At 36.7% G+C, this 23,828-nt stretch overlaps 1 protein-coding gene across 1 annotated transcript in view; it reads right to left on the bottom strand.

Moving 5' to 3' along the window:
- The window catches only part of GPHN (gephyrin), a 619,699-nt gene that overhangs the window by 377,461 nt on the left and 218,410 nt on the right, over positions 1 to 23,828 (bottom strand). The gene's annotated exons all lie outside the window — the stretch shown is intronic.

Genomic DNA, 23,828 nt, shown 5'->3' with positions numbered 1-23,828 from the left:
CCATTTTAAATATAGCAGTGTGTACATGTCAATCCCAAGCTCCCTAATTATCCCTTCCCCTCATCCTTCCCACCGCCATAACCATAAGCTCCTTCTCTAAGTCTGTGAGTCTGTTTCTGTTCTGTAAATAGGTTCATTTGTACCATTTCTTTTTAGATTCCTTATATAAGGGGTATCATAGGATATTTCTCTTTCTCTGTATGACTTACTTCACTCAGTATGACAATCTCTAGGTCCATCCATGTTGCTGCAAATGGCATTATTTCATTCTTTTTAATGGCTGAGTAATATTCCATTGTATATATGTACCACATCTTCTTTATCCATTCCTCTGTCGATATATTTAGGTTGCTTCCATGTCCTGGCTATTGTGACTAGTGCTGCAATGAACATTGAAGGTGCATGTATCCTTTCAGATCATGTTTTTCTCTGGATAAATGCCCAGGAGTGGGATTACAAAGTCATATGGTACCTCTATTTTTATTTTTTAAAGGAACCTCCATACTGTTCTCCATAGTGGCTGTACCAATTTACATTCCCAGCAACAGTGTAGGAGGGTTCCCTTCTCTCCACACCTTCTCCAGCATTTATTGTTTGTAGACTTTTTGATGATAGCCATTTTGACTGGTGTGAGGTGATAACTCATTGTAATTTTGATTTGCATTTCTCTATTAATTAGTGATACTGAACATCTTTTCATGGGCCTCTTGGCCAGCTGTATGTCTTTGGAGAAATGTCTATTTATGTCTTCTGCCCATTTTTTGATTGGGTTGTTTGTTTTGATGATATTAAGTCTCATAAGCTGTTTGTAAACTTTGGAGACCAATCTCTTATTGGTCACATCATTTGCAAATATCTTCTCTTAATCTGTCGTTTGTCTTTTCGTTTTGTTTATGGTTTTCTTTGCTGTGCAAAAGCTTTTGAGTTTAATTAGGTCCCACTAGTTTCCTTTTGTTTTTATTTCCGTTATTATGGGAGAAGGATCGAAAAAGATATTCCTGTGATTTACGTCAGAGAGTGCTTTGCCTATGCTTTCCTCTAGGAGTTTTACAGTGTCTGGTCTCACATTTAGGTCTTTAATCCATTTTGAGCTTATTTTTGAGAATGGTGTTAAAGAATGATCTTGTCTGAGAAATTCTTTACCTCTCCTTCTATTGTAAATGATAATCTGTTGGGCAGATTATCTTAGGCTGCAGGCTTTTCCCTTTCAGGACTTTGAATATATCATGTCATTCCCTTCTGCCCTGCAAAGTTTCTGCAGAAAAATCAACTGATAGCCTTATGGGAGTTCCTTTGTAATTGACTCTTTGTTTTTTTCTTGCTGCCTTTAAAATCCTCTCTTTAACTTTTGCCATTTTAATTATGGTGTCTTGGTGTGGGTTTGTCTGGATTCATCTTGTTTGGTATCCTCTGTGCTTCCTGTACCTGGACATCTGTTTCCTTCTTTAGGTTTGGGAAGTTTTCAGCCATAATTTCTTCAAATACTTTTTTTTTTTTTTTTTTTTTGGCGGTACGCGGGCCTCTCACTGTTGCGGCCTCTCCCGTTGCGGAGCACAGGCTCCGGACGCGCAGGCTCAGCGGCCATGGCTCAAGGGCCCAGTCGCTCTGCAGCGTGTGTGATCTTCCCGGACCGGGGCACGAACCCATGTCCCCTGCATCGGCTGGCAGACTCTCAACCACTGCGCCACCAGGGAAGCCCTCAAATACGTTTTTAATCCCCCCTTCACCTTTTGGAACCCCTATCATGGGTAGGGTGTCACACTTTATATTATCCCATAGATCTCACATGTTTTTTTTTTTTCATGTTTCTATCTGCTGTTCTGATTGGGTGATTTCCATTATTCTATCTTCCAGATCACTTATTTGTTCTTCTGTGTTATTTATTCTGTTATTCAGTGCTTCTAGATTGGTTTTTATTTTGGCAATTGAGTTTTCTAATTTTGATTGGTTCCTCTTTATAGTTTCTAGTTCCTTGTTATAATAACCTGCATTTCTACTGATAATCTTTCTTAATTTCTTTAGTATTTTTATTACCTCCTTTTTGAACTTGGGGTCTAGTAGACTGGTGAGACATTTCATTACTTGTTCTTTCAGCGGATTTCTCTTGTTTTAATTGGGATTAATTCCTCTGCTTTTTCATTTTACTTAACTTTCTCTGTCTCTACGAATTTAGGAAAAACAGTTATCTACTGTGATCTTGAAGGGGTGTTTTTATGTGGGAGCGTCCCTGTGTAGACTGTGTGAGTCCAATATTTTTGATGCAAGGGGTGTTTTTGGTATGGATGCCAGCCACGTTTTTCCTCAGAGTGTGCTGGCCATTATTCCCTTGATAGGGGGTGTGATTGGTGTTATGGTTTTCAGAGCCTGCACTGGATGTTAGGTGGGGCCTCCTCTCTGCTCACAGCCCTGTAGAGGGCAGGGTCTGCTTCCCAGTTGGAGTAGAACTCCTGAGGGTTGGGTTTTATAAGGTTCCACTGCCTTTAAGTGCATGATTTGTCCCAAAGGAGGTGAGTGCTGAAGCAAGTGAGGCCCATGTGGTCACAGCAAACCTATCTGCTGCCCGTGCAGGCATCTGTGGTTTTGCCTAGAAGCAGCCCAAGGTTGCATCCCTTTCTCTGTTGTGTTCATCCCAGACCTGGTGCTAAGCTGGTGCTGGGGGCCAGGGTGCTGTCACTGCAGGAATTGAGTTGGTTGTGCTGTGGCCTGGGACCTGGGTTGCTTCTGTGGCAGGCCTCTCCCAAGACCTGTCACCCCAGATCTGGCTCCAAGTGCTGGTGTAGGATGAGCAGAACTGGTATGCTCCCGCTGGAAAATTAACCACTTGTGTACTCCTCCCCAGAGGCTGTCAACCCGAGACGTGAATTTCTGTGGTGCCACCTGCTGTGTGCACCAACAAACTCTGTGGTTGCTTAACCCGCACCCACCCACCTGAGTGTTAACCGTGGCTCTGATTCAGGACCTGTGGCCTGTCCCTGTGCACACACTGACAATAGGCTCTGAGATTTGGTCTGGACTATGCCCCCAAGGCCTCCAGGCTGTCTCCATGCACCTAGACTGAGTCCTCTCCCAGGGCCCTTCCGAGATTCAGTACCTAGCCTCTGTGCGTACTAGTAACCCTGGCTGGTGCAGGTTTTGGGCTAGGAAGTGTAGCAAGATGGCAGCTGTCAGCATAGATCTCTATCCTGATTGCTATCAAGCCAGCATGAGCTCACTCCTTGCAAGCAGAATCCTGGCCCCATCAGCCCCTCTGTGTATCCCGGCAGTCATCCCAGCAGGCAATGGGGCTCCCCAGGGCAAGGGGCTGCCCATGTGGGCCTTCCCTCCATCACAGATCCCTCCCAGTGGCAATGATCCCATCCTGATCCCTTTTTTCCCCCATCCTACCCATTTACATGGCTATCTTTCTTGAAGCTTTCATTGTATAAGAGATCTTCTGCTAGTTTCCAGTTGGTTTTCTGTGAGAATTCTTCCACATGTAGGTGTACTTTTGATGTGTCTGTGGGTGGAGGTGAGCTCCACATCCTCCTACTCCACCATCTTGATCCTCTCCAATAAGTTTCTGCTTGTTTTATAGTGTTTCTGTGGAGGGGTGGGAGCTTGAAGCTCTAACACTAGCTGTTCTACTATCCACTATTAATTCTAAATAGATATGCTATATTACATAAGAAATTTGCCAAGGTAAAACAGTGTGTTACCTTTAGCATGATCTCTGTCTCATACCCAAAGATGATTTTTCAGAGTAAGAACTGTGAATATTTTCCAGTTTTCCTTTTATTCTACATTTCCACAGTACAGCTCCACTAACAAACAATTCCAAAACTTTCCAAACACAAATAACTAGGCATGAATTCTGTTGGTTTGAAAGTGAATCCAACATGCTGTAAAGTTTTATTTAATAACTCTATGCATTTATTACATGGTCTTATTGCCATCATTCTTAAATTAGCTCATGTGAGACCCTGAATTAAAGATAAAAAGATACTCTCAAAACACTTTTTAGCTACTGTATTTTTCAGTTCTAAAATTTTCATTTGGTTCTTTTTAATAGTCTCTATTTTAGGGCTAAGATTTCATGTCTCTTCATTAATTACAAGCATGTTTTCTTTAATCACTGAGCCTAGATATAGTAGCTGCTTTAACAATCTTTGTCTGTTAATGCCAATAGCTGGGTCATCTTGGGGTTAATATCAGTTGATTGTCCTCTTGAAAATGGGTCACATTTTTTTATTTCTTTGTATGTTAAATAATTTTGGATTGCATCCTGTACATGGTTGAATGATATGTTGAAGAGATACTAAGTTTTGTTATATTATTCTGAAGAACATGGATTTCTTTCTATTTCACTAAGCAGATGACTTGGGTAGACCTAACTGAAAACTGTCTGTTCTGCAGTGGACGGCAATCCAAAATTTAATTCAATTCCTTTAGCCTTAGCTGTGCTGACAGTAGTTTACTCATGGTCCAGATGTCAGCCAGAGATCTAGGGAGCTTTTTTACAGAATTTGAGGTGCCTCTCTTTGGCTCTATCTTTTCCAGGATTTCCCCACTCACATTTCTTTTTATATTCTTTTCCATTATGGTTTATTACATGATATTAAATATAGTTCCCTGTGCTATACAGTAGGACCTTGTGGTTTATTTTATATACAGTAGTTTGTATCTGCTAATCCCAAACTCTGAATTTATCCCTCCCCCACCCTCTTTCCCTTTTAGTAATCATAAGTTTGTTTTCTATATCAGTGAGTCTGTTTCTGTTTTGTAAATAAGTTCATTTGTATCATATTTTAGGTTCCACATATAATTGATGTCATATGGTATTTGTTTTTCTCTTTCTGACTGACATTACTTAGTATGATAATCTCTAGGTCCATCCATGTAATGCTGCAAATAGCGTTATCTCATTCTTTTTATGGTTGAGTAGTATTCCACTGTGTATATGTACATCATCTTCTTTATCCATTCATCTGTCAAAGGACATTTAGGTTGTTTCCATGTCTTGGCTTGTGAATAGTGCTGCTATGAACATAAGGGTGCACGTATCTCTTTGAAGTGTAGTTTTGTCTGGATATACGCTCAGGAGTGGGATTACTGGATCATACGGCAACTCTATTTTTAGTTTTTTGAGGATCCGCCATGCTGTTTTCCACAGTGGCTACACCAATTTACATTCCGACCAACAGTGTAGCTGCGTTCCCTTTTCTCCACACCCTCTCCAGCATTTGTTATTTGTAGATTTTTAAGGATGGCCATTCTGACCAGTGTGATGTAGTACCCCCATCACTTTAAAGCAGCTGTGGCTGCCCAAACTCTGTTTTTCCAGCCAGTAAGCCTACAGATTTCAGCTGCCAGCTAGGCCAAACCGGGGCCTATTCTGGGGTTAAGTGTTATAAAAATGGGATACTCAGCTAGTGCCTTCTTCCGAATGTCAGAATCTACTTGCTCTTGGTCACTCTCCAGTGCTTTCAGGTAGTCATGGGGTTTTTTTGGTCCAGACTTTATAATTGTTATTTGTGAAAACAACAGGGGCTTCTAATAGGGGGCTTCTAATAGGAACTACTACGCTATACTGGAATAGAGCTCCCTCTCAAAGCAGTTTAAATGCTTATTATTTTATCAATAAAATTTAGTGCCACCTCTATGGGTCTGTCATTTAAAGTCATTCTACTCACTCCTGTAGAATAGGCAATATGAAAAAAAAAAAGAAATGGCTATGTGAGAGAAGTTTGATTACACGTATCATCTGTTATACAATTACAAACTAGGTTCTAGAAATGACCGTTGGTGAAAAAAATAAATGTTTTGTATTTTAACCTGTTCCTATTTTTGTACCACTTTTAATTTTTGGGTGCCAAATGAGAACAGTCTTAGTGATTTTCATGATTCTAAACATACATGCTTACTGAAAAAAGACAAAAATAATTCAATCAAAATAAAGAAGTATAAAGAATTGAAAATCACCAACATTTTACCAGAGATAACCCATTTAAAACTTGCTAATCATCCTTCTATACAAATTTCCATATATACACACACCTGTGCTATTAACTTGATTTTTCAGTCTGACAATATATCATTAGTAAGTTCACTAAAATAATTTTTAAATCTACATAAAATAGTCTATATATTTTAATTTAAAAGCCCTATGGATAAATATTTTTGCTGCTTTTAGTTTTTCACATCTATAAACAACACTATTTACCTTTATAAGTTTTCTAACTGTGAGCCATTGGGGTAGAAGAAAAGGTAATAGAAAGGGAACAGGCTTGGAGGCAAGACAGACCTGGGTGCCTGTTTCAGTTCTAGTCGATTTGCTAGCTTTATGTCCATAGGCAAGTTAGTGAAATTCTTTGAAAGCTGGACCACTGTTAAGAGGAGTAAGGTAAGCAAGGACATGAAAAACATCTACTATAATTCTGGGTACACAATAGGAACTTAAAAAATAAGTGCCTGTTTGTATGTGCATGGACGCACATACACACACATTATAAAACTATTAAGAAAGCAAAGATACTTGGTCAAAGCACATTTTTTTTAAGTATTTGAAATTTTGGTTTAATTTGCAACCTAAATGCAGAAGAGATTTATTTTGTTTCATTTTCATTTTAATACATCTCTACTGGAGTATAATTGCTTTACAATGTTGTGTTAGTTTCTGCTGTACAACAAAGTGAATCAGCTATATGCATACATATATCCCCATATCCCCTCCCTCTTGAGCCTCCCTCTCACCCTCCCTATTCCAGCCCTCTAGGAGGTCACAAAGCATGGAGGTGATCTCCCTGTGCTATGCAGCAGCTTCCTACTAGCTATGTATTTTACATTTAGTAGTGTATATCTGTCAATGCTACTCTCTCACTACACCCCAGCCTCCCCTTCCCCGCCATGTCCTCAAGTCTGTTCTCAACGTCTGCATCTTTATTCCTGCCCTACCACTAGGTTCATCAGTACCATTTTTCTAGGCTCCATATATATGTGTTAGCATACGGTATTTGTTTTTCTCTTTCTGACTTACTTCACTCTGTATGACAGACTCTAGGTCCATCCACCTCATTACAAATAACTCAATTTCATTCCTTTTATGGCTGAGCAATATTCCATTGTATACACGTGCCACATCTTTATCCATTCATCTGTCGATGGACATTTAGGTTGTTTCCATGGATTAAACCACATTATTTATTACTGACTTATGCATATACCAAAATTTTGTGTGAGAATCCATCTTCATATTCAAATTTTATAATGAGTAGGACATAAAAGAATTTTTTAAATTACATCACCTTCTTTCAAACGTCAATGATATGCCTCTGACAAAGTTTTGTATATGATGTGGTTCTCCTTTGAACATTTTATTCCAGGCTGAATATAGCTAGGTAAATAATTGGGCATAGATAACACCTATTATTTAATTAATTTAATGCTATTTAAAAATCTCCTTAACAAAAGTTATCTCAGAACAATTTTATTCACTGATATTTAGTCATATGTGGAATATAAAAGGTCTGATTTTCAGTAACTTTAATAGTAATAACCATCACTATGGTTTAGTTTTCAATAAGAATATCAGTGGTAAAAAATATTTTTAAGATGTTACAATATAATTTATATGTTTATTAGTAAAGAAGAGCAGAGGAAATTCATTTTAGTAAGGTTAAATATAGTATTTGGATGGAATTTTTGCCAAGACCTCTGTGTAAAGATATTAATAATAATTAGTAAGAGGAACAATAAAACACTGATCTATCTATAGGCAGCGAAAAAATAGAAGAGAGGCAGGCTTAAACTATCTTTTCAAAGAGAGCCAAGAACTACTCATTTTACCAGATCAGATTGTTCTGATGTTGAGAGGAAAATTACCTACTCCACATTGCACAATGGTAGTGCAAAGTCTGTTGTTTTTTTTTTTCCCCCTTAAGGGACTAAATGATCAGAAATATGGTAGAGAGAAAACTGACAGCAATATAATATTTCTAATATTTTAAATAAATACGTTTTTTCCATCATTCCTCTGGGATGTCCTTATCCTGAGGAGAATATAACATAGGAAAAGGTGCTCTCAATTAAGTGAATAGCACCAGAAAAGAAGAGAGATGAAAATCATCAACACTGAACAAACCAGACAAGAACACTAAATTAATTGGGTTGGGAAGTGAATAAATTCCCAGTTTTAGATTCTTACCTATATGCCTTAAAGACCCCCAACATTCATTAGTCCTCCCAAATATGACTTTTTCCTTTTAATTCCTGACCTCAGGGATTGGCACTATCTTCCACGACATTGTCTAAGCTAAAAACCTGAGTCTATTTCTACTCCTCACTTCTCAAGTCTACTTGGATCATATCACATAGGTGCCATTTACTGTGTGCTCACTATGTACCAGGCACTGTGCTAAGTACTTTATAAACATTTAATCCCAAAATAACAACAGCAGGTTTTGTAATCCAACAAAGGCTGGTTTGTTCTATCCATATTTTTAGGAAAACACAGAATGGTTAAGATACAGGCACAGTCACAATCCAATTAAGATACAGAGTCTGTTTTATTAATCACTGTGATGTACCTCCCATATTTTCCATTACTGTTGGAAAGACATGAGCCTTGCCTTTATCATCATTCATCTAGATTGGTATAGAGCATCCTAAGTATTCTGCCCCTATACCTCCTTCCAATTCATTTGCTAAGGATAGCAAATCCTCTGAAATATACCTGAAAAAATGTCTTTGTTTCAAAATCTTCAAAAGTTTCCCTCCCTAAGACATACAAATCATTTACAATGTGACTCCAGCAACTTAACATTCCATTGTCATCTCCTAAAGTTATTCTTAATAATCCCTTGACTTTAGACAAACTTGCATTTCTCAAAAACACTGTTTAGGGCTTCCCTGATGGCACATTGGTTAAGAATCCCCCTGCCAATGCAGGGGATATGGGTTCGATCCCTGGTCTGGGAAGATCCCACATACTGTGGAGCAACTAAGCCCGTGCGCCACAACTACTGAGCCTGCGCTCTACAGCTCGTGAGCCACAACTACCGAAGCCCACGCGCCTAGAGCCTGTGCTCCACAAAGAAGAGAAACCGCCGTGATGAGAAGCCCCCGCACCGCAATGAAGTGTAGCCCCCACTCGTCACAACTAGAGAAAGCCCACGTGCAGCAACGAAGACCCAACGCTGCCAAAATAAATAAATCTATTTTAAAAACCAACTGTTTATTCATATATAGTGTCTTTGCTCACTTTTTTTTTTTTTTGCTTTAGAAGCCCTTCTCATCATATTCTTCATGAAGAATTCCTTTACCCTCTAAGCCAAAATTAGTCACTGGCCCCTCTGTGCTCTAAAAGTTTTAGTATACATATTTAACATAAAAATTACATTTTATAATGAATAAGACTGTCTCTTGCACAAGACATTGAAATCTTCAGGATCATTCATTTAATCAACAAATATTTCTTCACTAATTATAACTGAAAAGGTTGACAAGCTGACTTACATAAAAATTTGGAATTTCTATTTGTCACAGACACTTTTAAGAGAGTAAAAAGGGAAGCAACAGACTGCGAGAATAAATGTGTAATACACATAACAAAGGACTCATCCAGAACACATAGGTAATGCCTACTATAAAGAAGAAAAAGACAGCTAACCTAACTTTTAAAACAGTCATTTCACAAAAGAGGATATCCAAATTATATGAAAATATGCTCAATATCATTAGTTATTTATTAGAGAAATACATATATTGGAAACATTTTTGGTCACAATTCTCTGAAATAATTAAATGAAAAAAGACTGACAATACAAAATGTTAGTGAGAATGTGAAGTTAAGTGGAGTTCTCCTAAAATGCTAAAGAGAATATAAATGCATACATGTACTTGGGAAAACTGCAGAATCTAGTAAAATTATTCATTTATATACCCTACGATCCAGTATCTCTAGGTCACATCTAGCTTGTCTATTAGGTGGATATCTAATGAGATTATGTGTATATATGTGCACCAAAAGACATGTTCAAGACTGTTTATTGCAGCATTATTCATAACAGCCCCTAACTGGAAACAACCCAAATATCCTTCATCAAAAGAATGGATAACTAAATTGTACATTTAATAAACCAAAAAGCACAGCAATTATCCATTGCTATAAAGTTTGATACAGGTAAAGATAATTCATGGTGACAGAAATCAGATAGTAATTACCTTTGAGGAAGAGGGAAGGTGTAGTGATTGGAAGGGGGCATAGGGAGATTTCTGGGATGCTGGTGATACTGTATTTCTTTAGCTGTGGGTTACTCAGATGTGTTCTCTTTGTGACAATTTAACAAGCTTTACACTTACGATTTGTGACTTTTAGGTACAACTCATATAGAATATTATACTTCATTAAAAAGTTTATTTTAGGAAACAGAACCGAAACAAGAGCTATGAAACTGGATGAGATAACCAAGTGAGTTTAAGTACAGAAGAAACAAATGCTAAATAAATTATTATTGAATAAATAAAAGGGCAAATGAGAGATTTAAGAACAGCAATCCAATTAAGAGAAGGGGTATCAAAAAGTAACAAATATTGGGCTTCCCTGGTGGCGCAGTGGTTGAGAATCTGCCTGCTAATGCAGGGGACACGGGTTCAAGCCCTGGTCTGGGAGGATCTCACATGCCGCGGAGCAACTAGGCCCATGAGCCACAACTACTGAGCCTGCGCGTCTGGAGCCTGTGCTCCGCAACAAGAGAGGCCGCGATAGTGAGAGGCCCGCGCACCGCGATTAAGAGTGGCCCCCACTTGCCACAACTAGAGAAAGCCCTCGCACAGAAACGAAGACCCAATGCAGCAAAAATAAATTAATTAATAAACTCCTATTTCAAACATCTTCTAAAAATAAACCAAAGTAACAAATATTGAAGTAAACATTTCCTCAGTGGGTCTGCTGTATTCACGTAGAAAGATTGGGTGAATGATGTTTTGTATCTATGCTACTACTAATTCTCATTACCATAAAAGAATCCAGAATCTGGGCTTGAACCTGGCTCCACCACTACTTGCTGTGTGACCTTGGACAAATCACTTAATGATCTTTGCTTCATTTTCCTCACTTATGAATAGGAACAATAATAGTACCCACCTCATATGTTTGTTATGAGGATTAAAATGAGTTAGTAGTTTTTAAGCAATTACCACAGTGTCTGATACGCTGAACATTAAACAAACAAACAAAACACAATCCTGGCAAAAGGATGTGACTTTGTGATTTGACTTTACTGAAGTTTATTTAAATAAATCAACTGAAAAACTACTAGATATAATAACAATGTTTCCTAGCAATAATCAGTTAAAAATATAATGCCAGGGTTCTGCTTTTGGGCAGAGTGCAGTAGATCATAGCACGTCAATACTTATATACCATAATGAGTAGACAATCAAATAATTACAAAAATCCTACTTTTTAAAAGACACTGAAAAGCTACAGAACCAATAAATGAGACAAAATAAGATTTTAGAAATGGGGAAACTTTTCTAAGTTAAACTGATAATCTGTAGCTTTTCTTACCCACCGCACCCATCTACACTGGGGATATTTGCTGATTTTGGTCACAGGGCTGACCACCAGCTTTTCCAGGCAGAGATCCTCTGCTGGGAGGAAAAGAAACCAGAAAGCTTTTAGACATTTAGAAACTGGAAACTTGAATAGACTTAAACACATGGCTGTTTTTTCCCTTGGAACAATTGTGGATTTCAGTGTTGTACATAAACCTGCAAAGCTAGACAAAAAGCTTATGAAAGGCAGAGTGAAATCCTTTGCATTCTTCATGGTGCTTAAGAAAGAAAGATGTGCTAGGGAAGGCTGACCAAAGAACAATGAAAGTTTCCACTTCAAGATATCTGCCAGTTTTTGAGGCTTATATTGGTTAGGCTGGAGGCAAGAGAGCTAGGCTGGAACCTAAGACTATCAAAGCTAAATCTCCTATTGTAACAGGAAGGAAGGGATGAAAACCCACCATATTCTCAACTCAGCTCTAATCCAGCAAAATTCTTGACTGAATTGGAGTGATCACTTTCTCATATTTTCTACCTATCAGTAGAAAGGGAGACAGTATGATGGATGATAAATCATCTATAACCAATATGACTGTTTTACACAGGAAATATATTTATAAAAATTACTTGGTACGTAAGAAAATAGGGCACAATATTAAAAAGAAAACACAGATGAAAAGCCCCACAAGAGATGCATGGGGAGTTTGCAGACAAGAATTTTAAAGTAAACTATGATTAATATATTCAAGAAAATAGAAGAGAGATAAATAAAACAGAAAAAATGATGGAAAATTTCACCAGGAAATGGAATCTATAAAAAATTAAATGGACATACTAGGACATAAAACTTACAATATCTGAAATTTAGATCTAAATGAGTAGGTTTATTAGGATTGAAGAATGTAAACACAGGTCAAAAGGAAAAATGCAGCAGAACACAGAATATTAAATTCAAAGACAAATAAACAAAAAAGTACAAACTGATGTAGAGAAAATAAAAAGAATGAACAAACAGGACAAAACAAATATGTGAGACATTCTCAAACGGATATATATATATATACATATATATATATATAAACTAAATACTATATATGTTTTAGAGCTATTTCCTTAGTGATTGCTCTAGGGTTTACTATATGTATCTTATCAAAATCTACTTTAGATTTAGAGTTTATTAACTTAATTTCATGAGATATAGAACCATTACTCCTACATAGTTGTAGTCTCTCATCTTTCCTTTTTGTGCTATTGTTATCCACGTTACATATACATATATATATATATATATATATATGTCTTTGTACATACAAATACACATGCATCAAATTCAACAATTTGCTATAATTAAGATTTTATATAATTTATGTTTATTGAAAAAGCCAAGAAAAGTAAGAGGGCAAGTAAATATTTATAGAGTTTTTGATATTAACTTTCTTATTTACTATTTCTGGTTCTATTTGTTCCTGTGGATTCAAGATTTCATCTGGTGTTATATACTTACTCTAATGCAGCTTTGCTCTCCAACCTACCTTCTTTGTTTTGTTATTTTCAAATATATTACATTTCTATATATTATTGGCTCAGCAAAAGTTGTATATGTATTGTCTTATACAATTGCTTTTCAAATCAGTAATGAGAGGAAAGGACAAAGAACATTCATCTATACTGTCTTTTATAACTACATAATTACCTTTACCAGTGCTCTTTCTGTGTGTGCATTTAATTATGGGACCACTTGTTTTCGGCCTGAAGAATTTTCGTCAGTATTGCAAGGTGAATCTGTTAGCAATAAATTCTCTCAGTTTTTGTTTACCTGGGAGTGTATTTCATCTTCAATTTTGAAAGACAGTTTTCCTGGATACAAGATCCTTGGTTTGTTGACAGGTTTTTTTTCTTTCAGTACTTTGAATGTGTCATACTACTGGCCTCCATTTTTACTGATGTTAAGTCAGATGTTAAATTTATCAGGTTCACTTCTTTTTGGTGAAAACTTTTTATAACTTTTATAAAACTTTTTATCTTTGTCTTTTGGCACTTTTACTATGATGTGTGGTATGAAATGGAAGACTGTGTCCCACCAAAATTCCTATGTTGAAACTGTAATCACAATGTGATGGTATTTGGTAGGTGTGGGGTCTTCAGGAGGTAATTAGGTCATGAAGGTGAATTCGTTATGAATGGAATTAATGCCCTTATAACAAAAGGCCAGGCAGCTAGCTAGCTCTCTTTCTCATGTGAGGAATGGGAAGAAAGCTGTCTGCAACCCAGAGAAGGTCCTCATAAGAGCCTGACCATACTGACACCATTACCTCCAGAACTGTGAAAAATAACTTTTGTTGTATATGAGCCCTTTGCTATAGCAGCCTGAACTTACTAAAACCAGGTGCGTGGGTATGGATCTATTTTAGTTTATCTTATCTGGAATTGGTGGAGCTTCTTGGATGTGTACATTAATGTTTATAATTAAATTTGGCAAATTTTCAGCCATTATTTTTTAACATATTTTTTGTGCTCTTTTGTCTCCTTGTACTCCCATTACCATATGTTGGTGTGCTTAACGGTGTTCCACCTTTGTCTGAGGTTCTGATCATTTGCCTATCTTTAAGTCTGCTGTCAACTCAGAACAGTTGTTGAGTGAGCCCCACTAGCAAATCTTCCATTTCATTTATTATACTTGCAACTCCAGAATTTTCATTTGGTTCTTTTAAAAAATAATTTATATTTCTATTGATAGTCTCTATTTGATGAGACACTGTCATCATGGCTTCTTTCCTTCTTTCAATATGGCTTCCTAGAAGATTTGTTTCTTTTTCTAAAAACGTATTTAAATAGACTGCTTTGAAATCTGTTAAATTCAATATCTAGGACCTCTCACAGGCAGTTTCTGCTGTCTGCTTTGTTTCTTGTGTATGGTCACACTCTCCTATTCTTTGTGTGTCTTAAAATACTTGTTGAAAATTGGACATATTATATAATATATTGTAGCAACCTGGGATACTGACACCCTTCCCTCTCTTCAGAGCTTTGTTGTTTATTTATTTGTTTACTGAAATCAGCTAGGCTACTTTAAAAAGACTATTTCCACACTGTATGAAACTTCTGATATTGCTCCTCAGAGGGTACAGCCAAGGCATACACAAAGTCACCTTGGGAAGGCAGTGGTTTTAGTAGGGGTTTCTTCAACTGTCTCTTTTCTTTCCTTGATCTGTTAAGCTATTTGCCTCTTTGCTGGCACATCCAGCTGTTATGCTCCACTAATGATACTACTGTGATGAACAATGCCTGGGGACATACGTTGCTCCACAGTCTGATCAATTAAATTCAGACAGGGTAGATTTTCATTTCATCTTTGAGGTTTGTTCTGATCCAAGGATTCTTTTTAGCTGACTTTCTCCCAGGTTCAGTCTGATAAACTAATTTAGCTTCTTGCTCTTTTAGAGAGATTATCAGCCTACTCTGAATTGTTTACCACCAAAATATCCATTGTTTTTGAGAGTGACCTTAGGCTTGAACTGCCCCACATTGTTTCAGATAAGGCCTTTCCTTTGGGAATAGCTTAAGAGTAATATATTCTTATGGACTACCCTGGAAAAAATCTTTAAGCCACTGTTCCAAGTGCTGTGTAGGGGTGGTAGCCTTTGGTCTGCTTGGGCTGCCTCTCCTAATGTGGATGTTCTGCCCTATGAGCAAGCTGGAGTGAGGATGATGAGGCCTCCAGTATTCTCAGTGTGCTGCATCAGGACTACAGCTACCCTCCTATGAATGGGGGCTGGGTAAAGGAAGGGAGCCCCTGACTTTCGACTGCATTCATCAGGAATCCAACCTCTGCAATTCAGAGTTGGAGGCATGAGAAATGATGAAGGCCTGCCCATCTTGGAGAGATACCATAACCCTTAATTGGGAGCTGAGGGGAGAGGAAGCCCCATACTCGAGGCCACATCTACCCAGAGTGAAATTTCCATCAAGGTGAGGAGGGGTTACTCCTACACTGTTGGTGGGAATGTAAATTGATGCAGCCACTATGGAAAACAGTATGGAGGTTCCTGAGAAAACTAAAAATAAAATTACCATATGATCCAGCAATCCTACTCTGGACAAAACTATAATCCAAAAAGATACACGCACCCCTAAGTTCATAGCAGCACTATTCACAATAGCCAAGATGTGGAAACAACCTAAATGTCCATCAACAGATGAATGGATAAAGAAGATGTGGTATATATACACAATGGAATACTACTCAGCCATAAAAAAGAACAAAATAATGCCATTTGAAGCAACATGGATGCAACTAGAGATTACCATACTAAGTGAAGTCAGAAAAAGAAATACAAATACCATATGATATCACTTATATGTGGATAATCTAAAATATGATACAAATGAACCTATTCTACAAAACAGAAACAGACAGACATAGAGATTAAGACTTGTGGCTGCCAAGGGGGAGAGGGGGAGAGAGAGGGATGGACTGGGAATTTGGGGTTGGTAGATACAAACCATTATTACATTTAGAATGGATAAACAACACAGTCCTACTGTATAGCACAGGGAACTATATCCAATCTCCTGGGATAAACCATAATAGAAAAGGATATTTTAAAAAGAATGTATATATGCATAAAACTGAGTCACTCTGCTGTACAGCAGAGATTGGCACAACACTGTAAATCAACTATACTTCAGTTAAAAAAAAAGATGAGGAGGGGTTAAAATAAAAATAAAGAGAGAAAGCATTCCATTTATAGTAGGAAACAAAAAATAGGACATAAACTCTTTGCCTAACCATAGGTCTTGAACATTTGTCCTTTTATTCTCTTAACAGCTTTTGTTTTATATTTAAATCTATAATCCATTTTGAGTTAATTTTTATATAAGAGGTATAAAATGGGTGAGGTTAATTTTTTTGCTTATGGATGCCCAACTATTCCAGCGTCATTTGTTGAAAAGGTTATCCACTGAAGTACTTTTGTAGCTTTATTAAACATCAAATGGACATATTTGTGTGAGTCTACTTACTGGTTATACATTCTGTTTCATTGATATTATCTATCTATCTGCCAATACTACACTATCTTGATTACTGTAGCTAACAGTAAACCTTATCATTGGGTAGAGCTAGTCCTTCCCTTTATTCTTTTTTGAAATTGTTTTAGCTATTCTAGAACCTATGCCTTTCCATATAATTTTAAAATAAATTTATGTAATTGTATGTCATAAAAAAAACTTGTTGGGTTTTTTAATAGAAAGTGCATAAACCTATATGTCAATTTGGAGAACAATGACACCCTTACTATGTTTAATCTTTCCATCCATGAACATGGTATGTCTGTCCATTTCTTTAAGTGTCCTTTTATTTCTTCAGCATTTTGTAGTTTTAAGCATACAGATATGTGTGTTCTTAAGCGCGACCTATTTAATTTTATTTGAAGTAATTGTAAATGGTATTGTTTTAAATTTCAGCTTCCTACTGTTGTAATTATATAAAAATCAAATTGACCTTTTTGATGTTGATCTTATATCCCCCAAAGTAACTGAACTGACTTATTAGCTGCAGTTTTTCTCTAGATACTTTTTTCTACATAGACAATCATGTCATCTGCAAATAGGGAGTTTTATTTCTTACTTTCCAATCTTTGTGCCTTTTAATACGTTTTCTTGCCTTCCTGTGCTACTGAGAACTTCTAGTGCTCGGTTGGAGGAAAGTAGTAAGAGCGGACAACCTTGCTTTTTTCCTGATCTTAAGAGGAAGGCACTCATTCTTTCACCATTAAGTATATTGTTAGCTCTAATTTTTTGTAGATGTTCTATATCAAGTTCAGGAGGTTTCCCCCCACCCCATTCCTATTTTGTTAAGAGCTTTTTCAAGAACGGGTTTTAGATTTTGTCAAACACCTTTTCTGCATCAATTGATATGACCATATAATTTTTCTTTTTTAGCTTGTAGATATGATAGATTACATTGATTGTTTTTCCAATGTTGAACAAGTTTTTACCTCAAATAAATCCCACTTAGTAGTAGTGTGTAATAATTTTTTATACATTGTTGGATTTGATTTGGTAATATTTAGTAGAGGATTTTAAGTTCGTAAGAGATCTTGGTCTACAGTTTTCATTTTTGTACTGTCTTTTTCTGATTTTAGTATCAATGTAATACTAGCCTCATAAAACAAGGTGGGAAATGACTCAGTAAAGCTGAATAAAATAGATATTAATTCTTCTTTAATGTGTGACAGAATTCTCCCATGAAACCATCTGGGACTGGAGCTTTATTAGGAGCTTTTTCATTACAAATTTAATTTCTTTAATGGTTATACAACTATGCAGATTGCCTATGTCATTGTGGTTAGTTTTGGTAGTATGTGGGTTTTGAGGAAGTGGTCCGTTTCTTCTAAGTTGTCCAATTTATGAGTATAGTTTTTCAAAGCCTTTTCTAATAATCTTTTTAATGACTAGAAGATATGCAGTGATAGACTTTGTCCTATCCTAATATAGGTGATTGTGTCTTCTTTAGTTTCGTTAGTCTAGTAAGAGGTTTACTAATTTTATTGAGTTTTAAAAGAACCAGCTTTTTATTTGATTTTCCCCTGTCGTTTTAATGTTCCCAATTTCACTGATTCCAATTCTTAAGTATCTCCTGTCTTCTTCTTGCTCTGACTACATCTGGCTCCTATTTTTCTAGTTTCTTGAGGAAGAAACATAGATTAATGACTTGAGAGCTTTCCTCTCCCCTAAAAATTAGTGTTTTCATGGTATATCTTTTTCTATCCTTTTACTTTCAACCTACCTATGTCATTGTTTTTCAAATGAGTTTCTTGAGAATGGCATATGTTGGATCATTTCTAAAAATCCATTACATCAATTTCTGTCTTTTAATTGGTATATTTAGATTATTTATTTAAGGTAATTGTTGATATCTCAGGATTTAAATCTGCCATTTTATTATTTATCTTTTGCTTGTATCTTCTGTTTCTCTTTTCATGCCTTATTGTGGATTACTTGAGCACTTTTTAGGATTCCATCTTAACTTACAGTGTTTTTGAGTACACAATTTTAAATACTTTAGTGGTTGCTTGGTGTTTCAACATACAGATGTAACTTAAAACAGTCTACTGGTATTGGCGTTTTGTCATTTCAAGTGAAATACCGAAACTCTACTTCCACTTAGGCACCTTTACCCTCCCACATTTTAAATATGATTATGTTCATTATTTACTTTACATACATTGTGCACCACATCATATGGTGTTATAATTTTTGCTTCAACCTTCAAATGTGATTTAAGAAAATCATAAAAAAAGATCAGCTAATCTATTTACCCATTCTGCTGTTGCTCTTCCTTTCTAAATTTTCAAGCCTTTTTCTCTTATCATTTCCTTTCTCTTTAGAGAATTTCTTTACCCATTCTTTCAGGATAGGTTTCCTAGTGACAAATTCTTTTATTTTTCTTTTGTCTGAGTATCTGCTTCCCATTCATTCCTGAAGGATAATTTGACTGGATGTAGACTTCGTGCCGGGTAGTTCTTTCTTTCAGCACTTGAAAAATGTTGTGCCGCTTCCTTCTGGAGTCACTGCCCACCCTGCCACCACACACACACCCCGCCCACCTTCAGTGTTTTATATTGGAGATGGTACTTTTCAGTTCTGTAATTTCCATTTGGCTTTTTGTAATTTCTATTTTCTTCATTTGTTTCAAGAGAATTACTAATAGCTTGTTGAAGCATTTTTATGATTGTTGCTTTAAAATCCTTGTCAGATAATTCCAACATGTGATTATTCTTCATACTGGTGTCTCTTCACTGTTTTCTTCTCATTCAAGTTGTGATTTTCATTGATCTTGGTATGATGAGTGACTTTTGACTGTTCCCAGGACGTTCTGGATATTATGAGACTCTGAATCCTATTTGATCTTTTTAAGATGTCCTCTTGTTGACTTGTAGTATAAGGGCCATATGTTCAGCTTCTTGCTGGGTCCCACTGACACCACTCTGGCAGAAGTGAAGCACTGATTCCCACTGCCTCATTGAAGACAATAGGGTAGAAGTTTAACTCTTCTCTTAACCTTGCTGAAACCTTTCTGGTGAAAGTGGTGCATCACCTTGCTCCACATTGTTGTTAGTATGAGATATTCAGCTCCCTGCTGGATCCTGTTAACACTGAGAGGGGAAGGGAAGTAGAAGGTTGACTCATACTGAGAGTGCAGTAACATCTCCACTGATGTTGATGTATATGAGGGTGGAGTGTCATCTCCCTTAAAGGCCTCATTAACACAGTAAAGGGAGGGTGAAGTAGAGCGGTGACTAGTCCTATCTTGCACTGCCTCTTGGTCTAACTTCTGCTGGGTTGGGGGAGTCTCGGCTCATCACTGGATCCTACTGACACTACCCTACAGGAGGAATCAGAGCATAACCTGTTTCCACTGGGCTGGTGATAGAATATCAACTCCCTACTTGGTCCCCACTACCATATTCTGGCAGGGAAATCAGAGAACTGTCTACCCTGCTATGTGAGAGATGGAAGAATAGCTCCCTGATCACCCCACCAACACCACTGGCAGAGGGGATTCAGAGATCTGCCACCTGCTTCTGTCAGGTGGCAGGGGGTGAGCTGGAAGATCAGCTCCCTTCTTGGCTCTGCTGAAACTCTGGGGAAGTTAAGTAGTTTTCTCATTGGCATTTGGCTGGAGTAGGGAGGGTATGCCATAAAAGGCTTTCTGTTCTGTTAGTCCACCCTTGTCTTGGGTCCTTTGGCAAGAGGGAACAGGCTTTTCTACGTGCTTTTCTTCTCTGCCTGTTGGTGGTTCCAGGTTGGAGGCTGGGTAAAATGGGAGACAAAAAGAAACCCAGGTAACTCACTGCCATGTCATTCCTCAAGTCCTGAAGTCCTAAGGCAGTCTGATTTCTTCTTCCTACCTTTCAGAGTCTTTCTATGCTTGTTTATTTTTTAATATAAACAAACAAAAGTCCAGGGATTTTTAATTGTGAGAGGAAAGATTTTGGAAGAACAGGGCTACTCCACCTTGGTTAGAACCAAAAGTCTTCTCAGTAGGAACACTTTTGAACTTGACAAACTCAGTGTAATATCTGGAGCAATTAATACATGAGCCAACAGAATAAAAAAGAAAAACAACATACAACCTTTCCTACTATACAAAAAAAGCACTATAATCATAATAGTATGGTGCTAGCAAAGGAACAGATGAACAGATCAATGAAACAACAGTTCAGGAAGAGAGAGATTTGTGTATGTGCATGTGTGTGTCTAGGCATATGAAAATTTAATACATGGTACCTGAGGCAGTTCAAACCATAGGGGGAAAAGATGGATTTTTCAATAAATTGGGCTGGAGAAATAGATACATTTGGAAAATATTATGAAAGTTTAGTCATCTCATTTGTAAATAAAAACAAATTTATACCAATATAAATTACAAATATATTAAAGAATTAATACTTAAATATCTCTATTTTAAATAAATTCAGCCAAGTGGCAGTATAAATTGGCTTAACTACCTTGGAAAACAGTTTGATTTCATCCAGAAAATATACATTACTAAAACTCAGGAATCCCATTCCTCAGTATATATTTCAGAGAAACTCTTACACAGGATATTTTATAAGACTTTTATAGCATCATTTTTCATAATAGTTCCAAATGGAAATAAGTTGAATATTCTTCAACAGAAGGATGTCTCAATAATTTGTGGCACAATGCACTATTTTATAGCAAAAAATAAAACAAAAAAATAAACCAAAAACAACCCCCCAAAAACCTTAGCTATAGACAACAACCTGATGAATCTCACAGTATTGAAAAAAAGAAGCAAGGCACAACAGATTGAATACAATGCGACTCAATTCATACAAAGTTCAAAGAGAAACAAAAATAAATTGTAATATTTAAGCATGTATACATATATAGTAAAACTAAATAAAAGAAAGGAACTGATAATGATAAAAATTCAGGGTATTGGGTGGAAGAGATGGTTGTGATTGGGCTAGGAATGTATTTGCTGTTTATCCCTTAAGGCTTTGGCCAAGCAGCCATTCAATATGAGGTGATTTACGGTAAATTATAAATGTATGCTTAATTCAAACTATATATGAACTAAATAATGATTTCTGGTGCTAGAAGCATTGTGAAAGATTACCACATCTGACAAAAATTGAATTATGCTTCATCAACCAATATCTTTTTAATAGTAAATGTACACATGCCTATTTATTTATACACGGTATACTACAAAGAGTATATTTCAAATTTAGACTTAATTGTACTATTTAGGTAATTTAAAATTACTCATATACTAGCCAAATAAAATAAACATTACAACCAGATGTTTCAAATTTCCTCCAATCAAAACAAAAAGATACAGCTGAAAATACTAATGGTGCCAAAAAATGCTGAAATATTTTATGACTGTTTTTCTTCCAACACTTTTGAAAGGAAGAATCAATTTCACATTTTTTTATGCCTCGGGCCTCAAACTCTCTAAAGCTGTTTTAGATACAGTAACTGATGGAAAAAATCACTATTACATGTCATCCATGAATCATGTTTTTTTTCAAGGAATCTCTTGAGGAGTAACTGTTAAAATTCTATAATTAAAAAGAAAACACGGGCTTCCCTGGTGGCGCAGTGGTTGAGAGTCTGCCTGCTGATGCAGGGGACACGGGTTCGTGCCCCGGTCCGGGAAGATCCCACATGCCGCGGAGCGGCTGGGCCCGTGAGCCATGGCCGCTGAGCCTGCGCGTCCAGAGCCTGTGCTCCGCAACGGGAGAGGCCACAACAGTGAGAGGCCCGCGTACCGAAAAAAAAAAAAAAAAACCACAATGAAAAACACTACTCCTTTAGAGAAGTCACTACTAAAAAATTGAAAACATTTCTGCTAATTAATTAAACTAATAAAAGAGCATATTTATCCTCTGTTTCTAGGATGGGCCTTCCCCAAGGCAACAGTTTTGGGCCACTATTATGATCTCATATAGCTCTTTTAGGCAATTCCACTAACTAGCATGGCCTCAGCTAACTTTTGCATAATGACAAATCTCAGTATCAACTGAAAGACAGAATTATCTTTCTTTTGAGTTACAAGCTAATTTACCCAATGGCTTAGTGGATATATGGTTATCTAAGAGGAACCTCAAATTCAGTAAGTCCAAAACTTACCCTATTTCCTCTCAAACTTATTCCTTGTTTTGTATCTCCTCTTTAGGTTAACACCAACACAACCTACTCAGATTCCCAAGGCAGAAACCTAGGTCAACCTTTCCAGCTTCCCTTAAATATCCAATAAATCACCAAGTATTGTTGATTCTATTTTCTTAAATAATATTTCTTGAATCTGAGGCTTTTTTCTTCAGCCTCACTGCCACTGCTTTAGTTCAAGTTTCAATCGTTGCCTATATTCCTGCAATCTGGTCTCCTTCCTTATAGATGGAACCTCTTCTCCACTGAAATAATTTTTCTCACTCATCAAAGAAAAACCTAATAAAATCACCAACATGATTATGCCACTTTCTTTCTTAAAATCACATAATGGCACCCCATAGTTTTCAGTTTAAAAATCCAAATTTCTTAACATGGCATAAAGGCCCAATGACAATCCTACATCTCAACAATCTTTATTTTACACGTGTGATCTATCTGGTGTCATATTATCTCCTATCTATGCATTCACAAGTGCCTCTGCTTCTGTACAGAATTCCAATTTGCTTAGTACACCTCTTAGAAAGATTTTGCTGATTATCTTTTTTGAATGACCAAGTGTCCTTCCTTCCTATGTATTTCATAGAATGCTTTGTTTACCTTTATCACTTAACACATATTGCAACTGTAATATAAGACAGAGCACCTTTAAGCACCACAAAAAATTAATTTCAACAAGCTCACCTTTATTAATTCCCATTTTATTTTCTGAAAAATGAGAGATATGGATTAGACATAAGGTTCCTCTCAGCCAAACTACTTTATGAATTTATGTCAAGTTGGAAAGAGTCTCTTGACACTCCTGACTTTTTTCCCCCACTTGCTGCTAGAATACAATCATGGTATTAATTACTGGTGTTGTCCACACAGAACACCTGAGATACTGAAAGTAACAGTATAGAACATAAACATGAATTTAACTTATTTAAAAATAATGTAACCAAGTTTAGGAATTATTTACTAAGATTTGAATTTATTGAACTTGATTTAGAAAAGTTTGATCAAATCAAACTTAACAACTTGTTGAGATCTTTACATGTACTGTTAAGAGGCTCAACTCGTCTTGTTTACCCTTGCTATCCAAT

The sequence above is a fragment of the Monodon monoceros genome, unplaced genomic scaffold, assembly GCF_005190385.1.
Source record: "Monodon monoceros isolate NGI ecotype Baffin Bay Population unplaced genomic scaffold, NGI_Narwhal_1 Super_Scaffold_21, whole genome shotgun sequence".
Taxonomy (NCBI): domain Eukaryota; kingdom Metazoa; phylum Chordata; class Mammalia; order Artiodactyla; family Monodontidae; genus Monodon; species Monodon monoceros.
This window is presented reverse-complemented; position numbering and strand designations above follow the sequence as displayed.